We start from the raw sequence: 12,882 nt of genomic DNA, 5'->3' as shown, positions 1-12,882 counted from the left end.
ACAGTTTTGAGTAGGAACTCCTACACATCGATTGAGTAGTCAAGTATTATTCATTAATCAAAAAATCCTACAGCACCACCCGCAAACAATTTCTTTCGTTGGTAGCTGCTTGATACTTTGGAGACTTTTGTATCCATGACAATAGAAATGTTAAGGAAACTCTTAAAAGTATGATTCTCTATAGAGACTCTATTACCTTATAATTTAACGTCAATTTTCGTATTAATATTATAAAACATTGTGCTAAACACATGAGTTTGCAGAGAGTTCAAATCCTACTTTTAAAATAATCTCTTTAACATGTCCCCTGTGACAATATATGTCCAGACAAACAGAGAGTTCATTTCTCTTCTTTGGTTAGGTAAAAGAACACTTTGATAAATACCTAATTCTTAGGAATCATCTGAATCATATATAATTGTTAATAAAAAGATGAGTTATAAGTAAAAGTTCACGTTAGTCTTCAAATTTATTTTTCTAGTTAGCACTCAGGACAACAACTTCTCCCCACACAGAGGTAATTAATTTATTCGCCAACAGGCCGCCCAACACTACAAAAATAAAAATTGTATGATAGGGAACATCTGCAAGAAAGTTTTAGATATACGCAACGACTTGCCATGGTCATTCTATTTGGACGTTAGCGAATAGTATTACACAATGACACCCGTACGGTAATTGGAAATAAAAATACGCAACAATTCGATCTAAGTTGTCAATTGTGATGGGCTAGGACTCACAATTGGCCATTTGGCCATTATGAATTCTTAACATCAACAAAAATTAAACGATGATATAAATCTGCATAATTATTTTCCTTGTTTGAGCTATATATCATTTCGCAAAATACTTGGCTTTTGTACAAATCACAGTTTTATATTTGTATGAATAATTTGAATAATTTGTTTAATTTTAGGGAGATGTTATTGACACTCTAAGTGTATTTTTGTTTTTAAACATAGAAAGTTTGAAGTGCATAGTAATTGTTTTGGAGTACTAATAACAATACACTTTTGACATGAATTAGTTGACTTGTATGTACAAGTGAACCAAACCTTAATAAAAACGCTTTGTTTGGTCTCTCTACTTTGTTGAATAACAAAGCATCCTGGAGATTTCATAATATATTTAAAGCCATTTTGGACACATAAAGTGAGGACAAAGATTATATATAGATCATAACATATAATCAAAATAGTCCCTATCCTTTGATTTGGATCACTTATTTGTCAACATATACTTCTGTTTTGTTCTCTCATATATTTTTTTTTCTTTTTTAGCTTGTGTCTTAATTTTCCTCACACATTGGTGTATCTAACATAAGTTATATATGTTGGTTGTTGGTTGATGGCATGAGGGAATCTAATTGTGTCAAAGAAAAACAAGGTCAATGAAACTTATAGGTTTCATATCCTACAATTTGACAGGCTTAATTTTGATCAAGTAGGTGAAGCAAAGCATACGTTGGCTAAGTACGGTTTTTATATAAATTAAGGCCAATTGGACAAGCAATAGACCAGCTAAGATGAGCCTCTATAGCTAGGGAGGTGAACAACCCAAAGCTCCATATATTACACCGTCTTTATAGCTAGTTCACAGAGAGAGAGTGAGAGAGAGAGAGTAAGCTCTAGCTCTTCAATGGTACAAAGGACTGTCCTCAAGGTTGACATACATTGCCAAAAATGCCAGAGGAAGCTTCTCAAGGCAGTGTCTGTCCTACAAGGTACATAATCATGTCCCCTCTTGAAACTTGTTTCCTTAATTTCCCTTGGCATAGATTAGTTTTTTTTGAAAGACTAGATTAGTTATGCTTGTATCACTTGTTAGTCATTCAAAATAAGATTAATCATGATTTATAGTATGAACGTACGTAAGTATACGATATGTGATATTGTCAGCAATCCATGCGTGCATAAGCAACTGCTAATTATTAATTGATAAAGGTCTCCCACAACTTATCCTCACGTCAATCAATAATTAAAAGTCTCTCACGTACGTGTTTACGATTAGACCGAACTAAAACTCTAGAGTTGATCATTAAGCATTTAAACCTCAAAACCTAAAGTGTACAGTACTATTTGTCATATTAATCATCTCTGATCATTTCAGGTGTGGATAAACTTGAAGTTGATGCAGCCAAAGGAACTTTGACGGTAACAGGCGACTGTGATCCCTATGAAATAATTGTTCGAACTAGACAAGCGTGCAAATATGCCGAAGTAGTGAGTATTGGGCCTCCTCCTGCAGAAAAGAAGCCCGAACAGAAGAAGCGTGAAACAAAAGACCCCAAGGTCGAGCCCTATCACATGCCCTATTACCCTGAGCCATGTCAAAGGTGGGGCATTGTGAGGGTGGATTCCTGTTATGACCACAACCCTTACTGCTCAATCATGTGAAAAAGTCAAATAGTCAACCCATGGTCAATTTGTCAAGTTCAATAATTTTTGAATCATGGTGGTTGTATGATCAATTTGTTAGTTTGGATTAGGGTTTGATAAGCTCTCATTCGCATGCTAATTGGCTGGAGACTTTTAACTGTTGATGCATGTGGATTTTAATATGATCTACATGCATTTAAGTTAAAAATCGTCATTTTTTATGACAAGTGACCAATTATATTTTAAGAGTTATGTGATTTCAATTCGCAGACAAGAATAAAATTGAAGCTTGAAAAAATTAGAGTGATTATGTTGATGCCATTCATCTTCTTCACACGCACACCTTATCATTTATCCCTCATTGATTCTATTTTGTTGGAATGCTTGGATGGACTTGTCGATTGTTGCATAATGCCTTCACGTTGATGTTTGTAAATAAGCGAGAATTAGTCCTGAAACATCTCAAAGAAAATGCGGGTCCTAGGTAAAAATTTCGTTGTTCTTTCAACTGCTCGTATTGCTTTGATTCTCTCTTGGAGTGTTGCCAGTAGCTATGGAAATGATTGAATATGATGTTGGAAAGAAAGAATTGACACTGAGAGCTTGAGGTGTATGTTTAGCAAATAAGAGTGCATGTACTTTCGTTGGTGTTGGTTTAGGCTCGAGTTTTAGAAGATGGTTTGCAAGAGATTTTGGTGGCGGATGAGGTTTTGCTGTGGTGTGATTGGAATTTCAAAGAGTAAGAGTGGAAATTAAGCATGGTGATGGCTTTTTGTCCGATCTAACGAATCTGGTAACGCGTAAATTTTACTTAAAATTTGTATACTTCTAGCCTTTTATTTTGTTTAATGATTCCTTCAAATATATATGTTCCATGTCTTCGGTTAGCGTTGTGGAAAAGTAGAACTAGTAACTAGAATATGAAGTCGTAACATGTAGTCATACTATACAACCTCCACATGATCAAAAAACACTAAATGACTCCAAAAAAATTTCAACAAATTTAGTCATTTTAGCATCACCCAATTCGTAAAAAACATAATAACAAATTTAGTTTTCTTAGCATTACTCGATTTATAAAAAACATAATAATTTCAGGTTGGTGACGTGGCTCCTAAATCCAAACTTCATTTGAAATTGCAGACGTACCAACCACCGCGGAACGCGCGACATTTTGGCTCAGTCGTTTCTTCCAGAAACTGTCTCTGTGAGCTCCGATCAAGTAAGACTGAGTTCCCACTCGGTCATCCTCAACTCAGTTCCATAACTCGGACACTTCGAAATGCCGGCCCATAAAATCCCCCGGGTTTTCTGTATCGGAACCTCCGATACGAAGCTTACGATCTCCGATTCCTCGCCGAGTCGGTCCGATCCCATCTCGATTCCTTCTCCGCAGCTTCCTCACTCAAGGTATATCCTTCTCTTTCTATCTAGTTTTTGATAATCCGATTCAGATTCTCAATGTCGATACCGAAACTACAGGTCAAAGTCTTGGTGGTGGACGTATCGGCGAGTCGGACCGAGACCGATACAAATCCAACCGATTTCGAATTCGTTTCGAGAAAGGAGATTCTCCGTCACTATTCTGAAGCAGCAGCCGATCAGCTTCCGGTGGACAGAGGCGAAGCCGTCGCTGTAATGAGCAAAGAGCTCGAGAACTTCCTAACCCAAGCCCAAAAGGACGGCGTTTTAGCCGGAGCTGTTGGTCTCGGAGGCAGCGAAGGCACGGCACTGATATCCTCCGCCCTAAGATCTCTCCAATCGGAGTGCCGAAGCTGATCGTATCGACCGTCGCAAGCGGGCGGACGGATCACTATGTAGGGACTTCGGACCTGGTGTTGTACCCATCGATAGTTGATGTGTGAGGGATTAATAGCTGAGCAGGGTCGTATTGAGTAATGCTGCTGCTGCGTTTTGTGGGATGGTGGTTGGGAGAGTTGGGAGGGGCGGAGATTCGGATGGTGGCGGTGGCGGGGTGGAGAAATCAACGGTGGGGCTGACCATGTTCGGGGTGACGTCTCAGTGTGTGAATGGGGTGAAAGAGAGATTAGAGAAAGAAGGGTATGAAACATTGGTTTTTCATGCCACTGGGGTTGGAGGGAGAGCCATGGAGTCTCTGGTTAGAGATGGGTTCATAAAGGTAATGTCTTTTTGTTGGAAATATATTCATTTGTATGTGTTGGTATGTTAAAATTTGAAAATTTGTTTGAGTAGAATTACTGGAATGGACATATAAAAAATTGAACTTGGTAAAGCTTTTGCTAACAAGAACGGTTTACAGAACGAGGGAAATTTTGATTGTTTGATTGTTGAAGCTCGAGATATGCCTTGTTTGCTATGTGCCAAGTTCAAACCTTTATGTAATTTCATTTCATTTAACTTTAGTATTGAGTTGGTCTTTTTGCGTAATTTTTGTTTATTCGGAAGGTTTCCTTGTTGTTTTACTTAGGGTGTTTTGGATATCACAACAACAGAGGTTGCAGACAATGTGGTTCAGGTGACATGGCTTGCGATGCTTCTCTCTTTGATGCCATCATAGAGAAAAGGATTTGTTTAGTACTAAGTGTTGGAGCTTTGGATATGGTAAACTTTGGAGCTAAGGATACCATACCATCCAGTTTCAACACAGAAAGATTCATGAACATAATAAGCAGGTAGTAACTGATATGTCTCTACACATAATATAACTCTAAAAGGATTGTCTGTGTGTGGATAACTCGGAAAAGATACTCATCATTTTTCAGGTTTCCCTCATGAGAACCACTGTAGTCGAGAACAAGAAATTTGCTGGCTTTATAGCAGATAAGTTGAACAAATCATCATCAAAGGTTGTTGTTTGCCTACCACAAAAGGGTATCTCTGCTTTGGATGTACCAGGGAGCCTTTTCATGATCCAGAGGCCACTGCTTCTCTAACTACGAACTACAGAGGCTGATCCAAACAAATGAAGATCGGAAGGTACAATTATTTCCCATTGAATGGTGCCTTTTTTAGTTTCTTTGGTTTCATGTGCGGACCAACGTTACTATTGAAAATAGTGCAGTTTTAATAGGTAAAGGTGTTCCCTTCATCATAAAAATGACCCTGAGTTTGTAAATGCATTGGTGGACTCATTTTTAGAGATTAGTACAAAGAGTTATATTCAGTGCACTCCGAAAGTTTCTACTCCTGAATTGAATCAACAAGTTCATGAACGTTCTGTTTCCAAGATATACTTGTCAAGCTCTGAGACTGTTCCACGTAACCTGAGTGACTTCCCATATGCAAGACCAGGTTATAGTTTGAACTGTATTCATTTTCTTTGTGACATTACATATCATTGGGATGTTTAAGTAAATTCAGAAACGTATTGATATCCCCCAGAGTGCATGTGTTGTATTATATTGTGTCTGGTACATAGACATGCTAAATCCCTATTATGTTGATTCCACAACAGAAATGCAATTACGTTGGATGGTTTAGGAAAGGGATGATAGTATTTAATGATTGAAAATTACAGCAACTTTGCTCAATGAATAGATTAGAGCTGCAGGTGTTGTTTTATGTCATCATTGGAGTCGGATCTAACCAGTAACCTGTTACTTCCGTGACAGAAACCTTGCAAGGAACTAGAGTGGTATTGCAGCAACTCAAAGATCAAATAAACAGAGGAATTCCAATTATAGGGGCAGGTGCAGGGACAGGCATATCTGCAAAGTTTGAAGAAGCTGGTGGTTTTGATCTGATGGTTGTTTACAATTCAGGGCGCTTTTGCGTGGCAGGAAGAGGTTCGTTGGCAGGTTTGTTACCTTCTGCTGATGCAAATGCTGTAGTACTTGACATGGCCAATGAAGTTTTGCCAGTAGGTTTCAACCCTTTCGTAATTTGTATGCTGGAAGATTGTTTTAGTATAATCCAAAATATTCAAGTAATCAAATTCTTAGTTAGGCAGTGAAACTAAAATGTAATACTGAAAGTGTGACAAGTCAATTTAGTAATGCAATACCTTACCCGTTTGGGCCATTCCCATGTCTCTTTCAAAGTCACTCTTTGCTGATGTGGAGCTGATGATGATGATAGGTGGTGAAGAAGGTACCTGTTCTTGCTGGGGTATGTGGCACCGATCCTTTTTGCCTTATGGATTTCTTCCTAAGGCAGGTGGAGTCGATTGGATTCTCTGGTGTCCAAAAATTTCCAACAGTTGGACTCTATGATGGTAAATTTAGACAAAATCTTGAAGAAACTGGAATGGGATACCTGTAGGTTTTAAACCGAGATTTTTAAATGATTAATATTATCATTATGCATTCTGCGCATATGATATTTTCTTAATGTACTGATCAGATTGGAGGTTGAGATGATTGAAAAAGCACATAAGATGGGGCTCTTGACAACCCCATATGCTTTCAATCAAGATGAAGCTATGCAAATGGCGAAAGCTGGTGCTGATATTATCGTGGCTCATATGGGAATGGGACTCACTACATCCGGCTCTATAGGGGCAAGGACGGCTGTTTCACCGGAGGAAAGTGTAGTTCATGTACAAAATATTGCAGATGCTGCAAGTAGGATCAATCCCAACGCCATTGTGCTTTGCCATGGTGGTATGCGCTCGGGAGCTTTTCATTTCTCGTTTCCAAGTTTCCTTTTTATCACATTAATGAACATGAAGATTGTTTGTACCATACTTGACCAATCCCGAAACTACTGAGCACCGGTCAACGTTATACCGTCAAGGACCCAGAAGAGCTTCCCTTCAACCAGGAGGTCAATCACAATGCGACACGTGTCGACATCAGAAGCCAATCACAGCTCGACACGTGTCAACATCAGAAGCCAATCACAACAGGACACGTGTCAATGTTAGAACAAAACTAGAAATTCTCTTCTATAAATAGGGATCATTCTTCCACAATAATCTCTAATGTCATTTTGTACTAAACTATTCATTAGAACTCACAAAATGAGAGCTTGAACCTATGTATTTGTGTAAACCCTTCACAATTAATGAGAACTCCTCTACTCCGTGGACGTAGCCGATCTGGGTGAACCACGTACATCTTGTGTTTGCTTCCCTGTCCCTATTCATTTACGTACTTATCTTCACAAGTGATCGAAGCAACCAAGCGAAGGTCACAAACCTGACACTTTCTGTTGTACCAAAGTCCTCGTTGATTTTGTGCATCAACATTTGGCGCCGTCTGTGGGAAAGACACTTACTCCCACTCTCTTCAGCTTTGTTAAACTGGTTTCCACCGCTCGTACACTTTCTTTTGGCCAAACATCTCTCTCCAACATGGGGAGCGAAAGAAGCCATAGCACACAGAATGACACCCCCATTGGACCTAGTATGAAGCAACGAAAGCAGGAAGGAAATAGAGTTACTCTTCAAGCTAAAGTCGATGAGTTAGAAGCTCAGAACAACAAGATAGTGATGAGGAACGAGGTCCTCCAGGAGCAGTATGAAAAACTTTTCGAGATGCTTCACGAGGCTAGGCATGCTCAAGCACACAAGCTCGTCGCCCCTGCTGAGGTCAACAATCATCTGAATGCCCCCCAACACGGAGGGTCACCGATATCCAACACGGATATCCCTGATAGGGATCGAGCTACACATCAATGTGATAATCAACATGAGACTTCTCTCAACCCAGCTGCTTCAACCCGAAGCAGAAGAAGTAGAGGAAAGCACATTCTCACAGAAGGAGTGGAAGGATCAAAAGCCGTCTATCGCAATTGTCGAGACTTCCTAAAGCAACGTCGAGAGAATCCCATCCACATAAGCTCAAAGATCAATGACCCAAGAGTTTCTGAAAGACTCGGTCTTCTCCCACGACCCAGGCAAACAGTTAATCTAGGGAATGGGCAACAAGTCCCAGAAGAACATGAAGGTACAGGGGACTCGGAAATGTTCCGACATACTCATTCTAGGAGTCAGTGTGACGAGTCCAAGGAAAAATCATGCTATCTTGATCAAACTTTCCTACTTCCAAGATGTGATAGGGACTTACGGAAGAAAACTTCAGTGGTGCACGACTCTACTCAGGACCCCCTTGTCCTACAGCTCCTGGAGGAAGTAAACAAGTTGAAGGCTGAACGTCAAGCCGAGATACCTGACTGGAACCAACCCAGGCCTGGCCCCCTCACAAGAAGGATCCTCAACACCCCCTTCCAAGCAAAGACAAAGCAGAAGCTTGGCGTACAACTCTATACTAGAAAGGAAGACCCGATTGAACACCTTAACCTCTTTGAGTCCACCATGGTATACCGGAGACACACCGACGAAGAACGGTGCCTTCTCTTCCCCTCTACCCTCTCTGGCGGAGCTTTAAATTGGTATTGCCGTCTTCCACCTGAGACAGTAGACTCATTTGAAGAGTTGAGGAAGCTGTTTGTCTCTCAACACATCTTCCAGACCGATCGCTTGCATTCCGCAGATGACTTGTACACTATTCGCCAGAAGCCGGACGAGTCATTACGAAAGTATGCTGGCCGCTTCAGCCATGAGTATTCTCGTTGCGCTGAGGCAGATGACAAGACCGCCCTCAAGGCCTTCACGGCAGGCTTACGTGACTGTTTCTTTAAGTACATGATCAATGCCAACACTTGGAAGACTTACTCTGAGGTGATGGCACAAGCTTACAACCATGCCTCCGCCGAGGCAAGGACATATCAAGGGAAACCCCCTACAGTCACCCCTTATCAGCAAGTAGGGAGTGGAGGCCAGATCCAACCGAATGAGAAAACCTCAACCTTCCAAACGGTAGCAGCACACCCCCCTGCCTCATTTAATGCTTCGCCAAGTCAGCAGACATATCAATCCCAGGGCAAAAGGAAAGATTTCCATCCTCACCAATCTCATTTTAATAAAAAGAATAAGGGGCACTATCGCGATAACTCAGGATATCGTCACAATAACACCCGACCCCAGTCAGTCAATGCAGTGGGCCAATCATATGTCAAGACAGGCCCTACCCCGAGGTATGAGACATACACACCTTTGAACGCTACATGCGCGACCATCTACCCCAGTATAGCTCATCTGATACCAAAGCCAAAGCCAAGACAGCCAGACTACAAGTCCACGAAAAACACGGGCATGTTTTGCTGCTACCACGAGTATAATGGCCATGATGGCGAGAAGTGCGTCATCCTCCGTGATCATATTGAAGCTTTGGCACGTGAAGGAAAAATTGATCAGTTTCTCCTTCACCTTCCAAGGGATAACCGTAACCAACGCCAGGTGAATGTGATATATTCTATAAGCGGCGGCACACCTATGTCTGAATCTTCCAATAGGGCCATGAAAAACAGTGAACGAACTTTGAGACCTGGCCATCAAGTGTTTCACGTGGAAGACATCAGGGGAGGCAAGTATCAAAAGCCTAACTGGGATCCAATATGTTTCTACCCTGAGGAAGAAAGAGGTATCATTTACCCTCACAACGACCCGCTGATCGTGGAGGCTCACATAGCAAATTTTGATGTGAAACGAATCCTGATAAACACAGTGCTTCAGTTAATATCATATTTGCTGAAGCTTTCAAGGCATTTAATGTAGCTGAACACTTGCTCGATCGCTCGATTTCTCCTCTGATAAGCTTCTCTGGCGATATCGTGCAACCTTTAGGGAGTATACACTTACCCCTCACCATTGGTACAGGCCCCTACACAGCTACTATTACCACTAACTTCCTAGTGGTCAATTGCCCGACGACATACAATGTCATCTTTGGGTGCACATGCATCAATGATCTCAAGGCCATGGTATCCACGCATATGTTGTTGATGAAGTTTCCAACCCCTTTCGGCAATGGATACATCAGGGGAGATCAACTTAGTGCTCGATCATGTTACAACACTTCAGTTAAGCAACAACACCTGCCTGTCCCCAAGGAGACCCTCTCTATACATAACCAGGTAGTAAAGACCAGTCCAGATGAAGCCAACTCGGATCTTCATGATGGCAACAGTCAACCCGACGACCCTCGAGATGACTCATTCACCCAGCAAGCACAACCCGCTGAAGAGTTAGAGAATGTCTCTATCTCCAAAGACCATCCAGATCGCATGGTGAAGATTGGCACCACTTTGTCACCACCCTTTCGGTTGTCGCTGATCTCCTTTTTGCAAGAGAACGCCGAGGTCTTCGCTTGGTCATATAAAGATATGCCGGGCATCTCTCCCGATATCATCTGTCACCACTTGAGTATTGATCCTAAGACCAAACCAGTAAAACAGAAGCGAAGATCTTATGATGTTGAACGATACGAGGCGATGAAAGCAGAAGTTGAAAAACTCAAGGACATAGGCTTCGTCCGTGAAGTCAATTACCCAACATGGGTAGCAAATGTTGTCCTTGTTAAGAAAAATCCGACCAAGGAAAGTCTCCTGCTTCAAAAGGTCTTGTGGAGAATGTGTGTCGACTACACCGACCTAAACAAAGGATGCCCGAATGATAGTTTCCCCCTTCCTCTCATTGATAGACTTATAGACTCTACGGCAGGGTGTGAGCTCTTGAGCTTCATGGACGCTTATTCAGGATACAACCAAATCCTCATGAACCCCTCAGACCAAGAACACACATCCTTCACTACTGACAGGGGACTATATATTGCTACAAAGTCATGCCCTTCGGTCTAAAGAATGCAGGAACAACTTATCAGAGACTGGTCAATTCAATGTTCGTCGAACAGATTGGGAAGAGCATGGAAGTTTACGTTGATGATATGTTAGTCAAGAGCAAACATGCTGACCAACACATCACCAACCTATCTGAAACTTTCACCATTCTAAAGAGGTATCGAATGAGGTTGAACCCCAACAAATGTGCCTTCGGCGTGGACTATGGCAAATTCTTAGGCTTCATGATTAGCCAACGAGGCATTGAAGCTAACCCCGAAAAGATCAAAGCAATCCTCGACATGAAAGAGCCAGTAACTTCAAAAGACATCCAAAGCCTTACTGGCAAGGTGGTAGCCTTAACCAGATTCATCTATAAGGCCACAGACAGATGTGCTCCTTTCTTCAAAGCACTCAAGGGAAATAAGAAGTACATTACATGGACGGAGGAATGTGCCAAGGCATTCAAGAACTTCAAAGAGTACATGAGTAAAGCCCCCCTGCTCTCCAAACCAGAAGTTGGTGACACTCTCATTATCTATCTATCGGTTTCGGCTTCAGCAGTCAGTTCTGTTCTTATTCGAAATGACAGTGGTGTCGAACGGCTCGTCTACTATGCTAGCAAGGCCCTACAAGATGCGGAGACACGATACTCCAACATTGAGAAATTAGCTCTAGCATTGGTCATGTTTGCTCGAAAACTTCGCCCTTATTTCCAAGCACATGCCATCATCGTGCTTACCAATCACCCTCTTCGACAGATACTCCAGAGTCCTGACACGTCTGGGCGAATGATCAAATGGGCGATAGCATTGGGTGAGTTTGACATCTCCTACCAGCCAAAACCAGCCGAAAAGGGTCAAGCAGTAGCAGATTTCATCGCCGACTTCACATATCCTGTTGACATTGCTTCTACACCTGAAGCAATAGCTTCATTACCATCGGAAGCTCAGAAGATAGAATCAACAACCCCAACATGGAGTCTGTATGTTGATGGCTCATCCAACCAACAGGGCTGCGGAGCAGGATTAGTCCTCACTACCCCTGACAAAGTGGCGATAGAATACGCTATTCGTTTCAAATTCAAGGCATCGAACAACGAGGCCGAATACGAAGCCCTTCTAGCAGGCTTACGTTTGGCCAAGCATCTTGGAGTTAAACAAATTGATATCTTCAGTGACTCCCAATTAGTGGTCAACCAAGTCACGAACAACTTTGATGCTAAGGATAGCTCAATGGCAGCATATCTTGCGCAAACACGACTTTTGCTCAAGCACTTCCACTACCAGATCACCCAAGTTCCTCGAGCGGCAAACAGTCATGCAGACGCTTTGGCCCGCCTCATCTCGGCAGTGGAAGACAAGATTGGGAGAAAAATTCATGTCGAATTGTTGGCAGCACCAAGCACCATGGTCGCGGAAGTGTGCAATTTACAACAAGGAGATAGTTGGATCACCCCAATTTATAAATTCCTTGCCCATGGCACCCTCCCAAATGACAAAGTCCAAGCTAAGCAGATTCGATACAAGTCTGCTCGCTACCTGATCATTAATGACCAACTCTACAAGCGCGGTTTTACCCTGCCCTACCTAAGATGCCTTACACCTGCGGAGGCGGAAATTGTCCTTCGGGAAATACATGAAGGAGTCTGCGGAGATCATGCTGGGTCTCGATCCCTAGCACACAAGACTTTTCGCCAAGGATACTATTGGCCAACACTCCACCAAGATGCCATCAGAATATCTCGCTCATGTGATAAGTGTCAACGCTACGCAACTATCCCTCACTCCTCTCCCGAGCCGCTCACTCCTATGATCAGCCCTTGGCCCTTGGCCCAATGGAAACTTGATTTGATCGGCCCAATGCCTGCAGGGAAGGGCAAGGTCCGCTATGCAATCGTTGC

At 42.1% G+C, this 12,882-nt stretch overlaps 1 pseudogene; it reads left to right on the top strand.

The window, feature by feature from the left end:
• Positions 1 to 1,551: 1,551 nt before the first annotated feature.
• On the top strand, positions 1,552 to 7,414 carry LOC103407095 (toMV susceptible protein tm-1(GCR26)-like; annotated as a pseudogene).
• Positions 7,415 to 12,882: the final 5,468 nt, after the last annotated feature.

Source organism: Malus domestica, chromosome 02 (genome assembly GCF_042453785.1).
Source record: "Malus domestica chromosome 02, GDT2T_hap1".
Lineage (NCBI taxonomy): Eukaryota > Viridiplantae > Streptophyta > Magnoliopsida > Rosales > Rosaceae > Malus > Malus domestica.
Note: the sequence above shows the minus strand (reverse complement) of the source record. Positions and strands in the feature narration are given on the sequence as shown.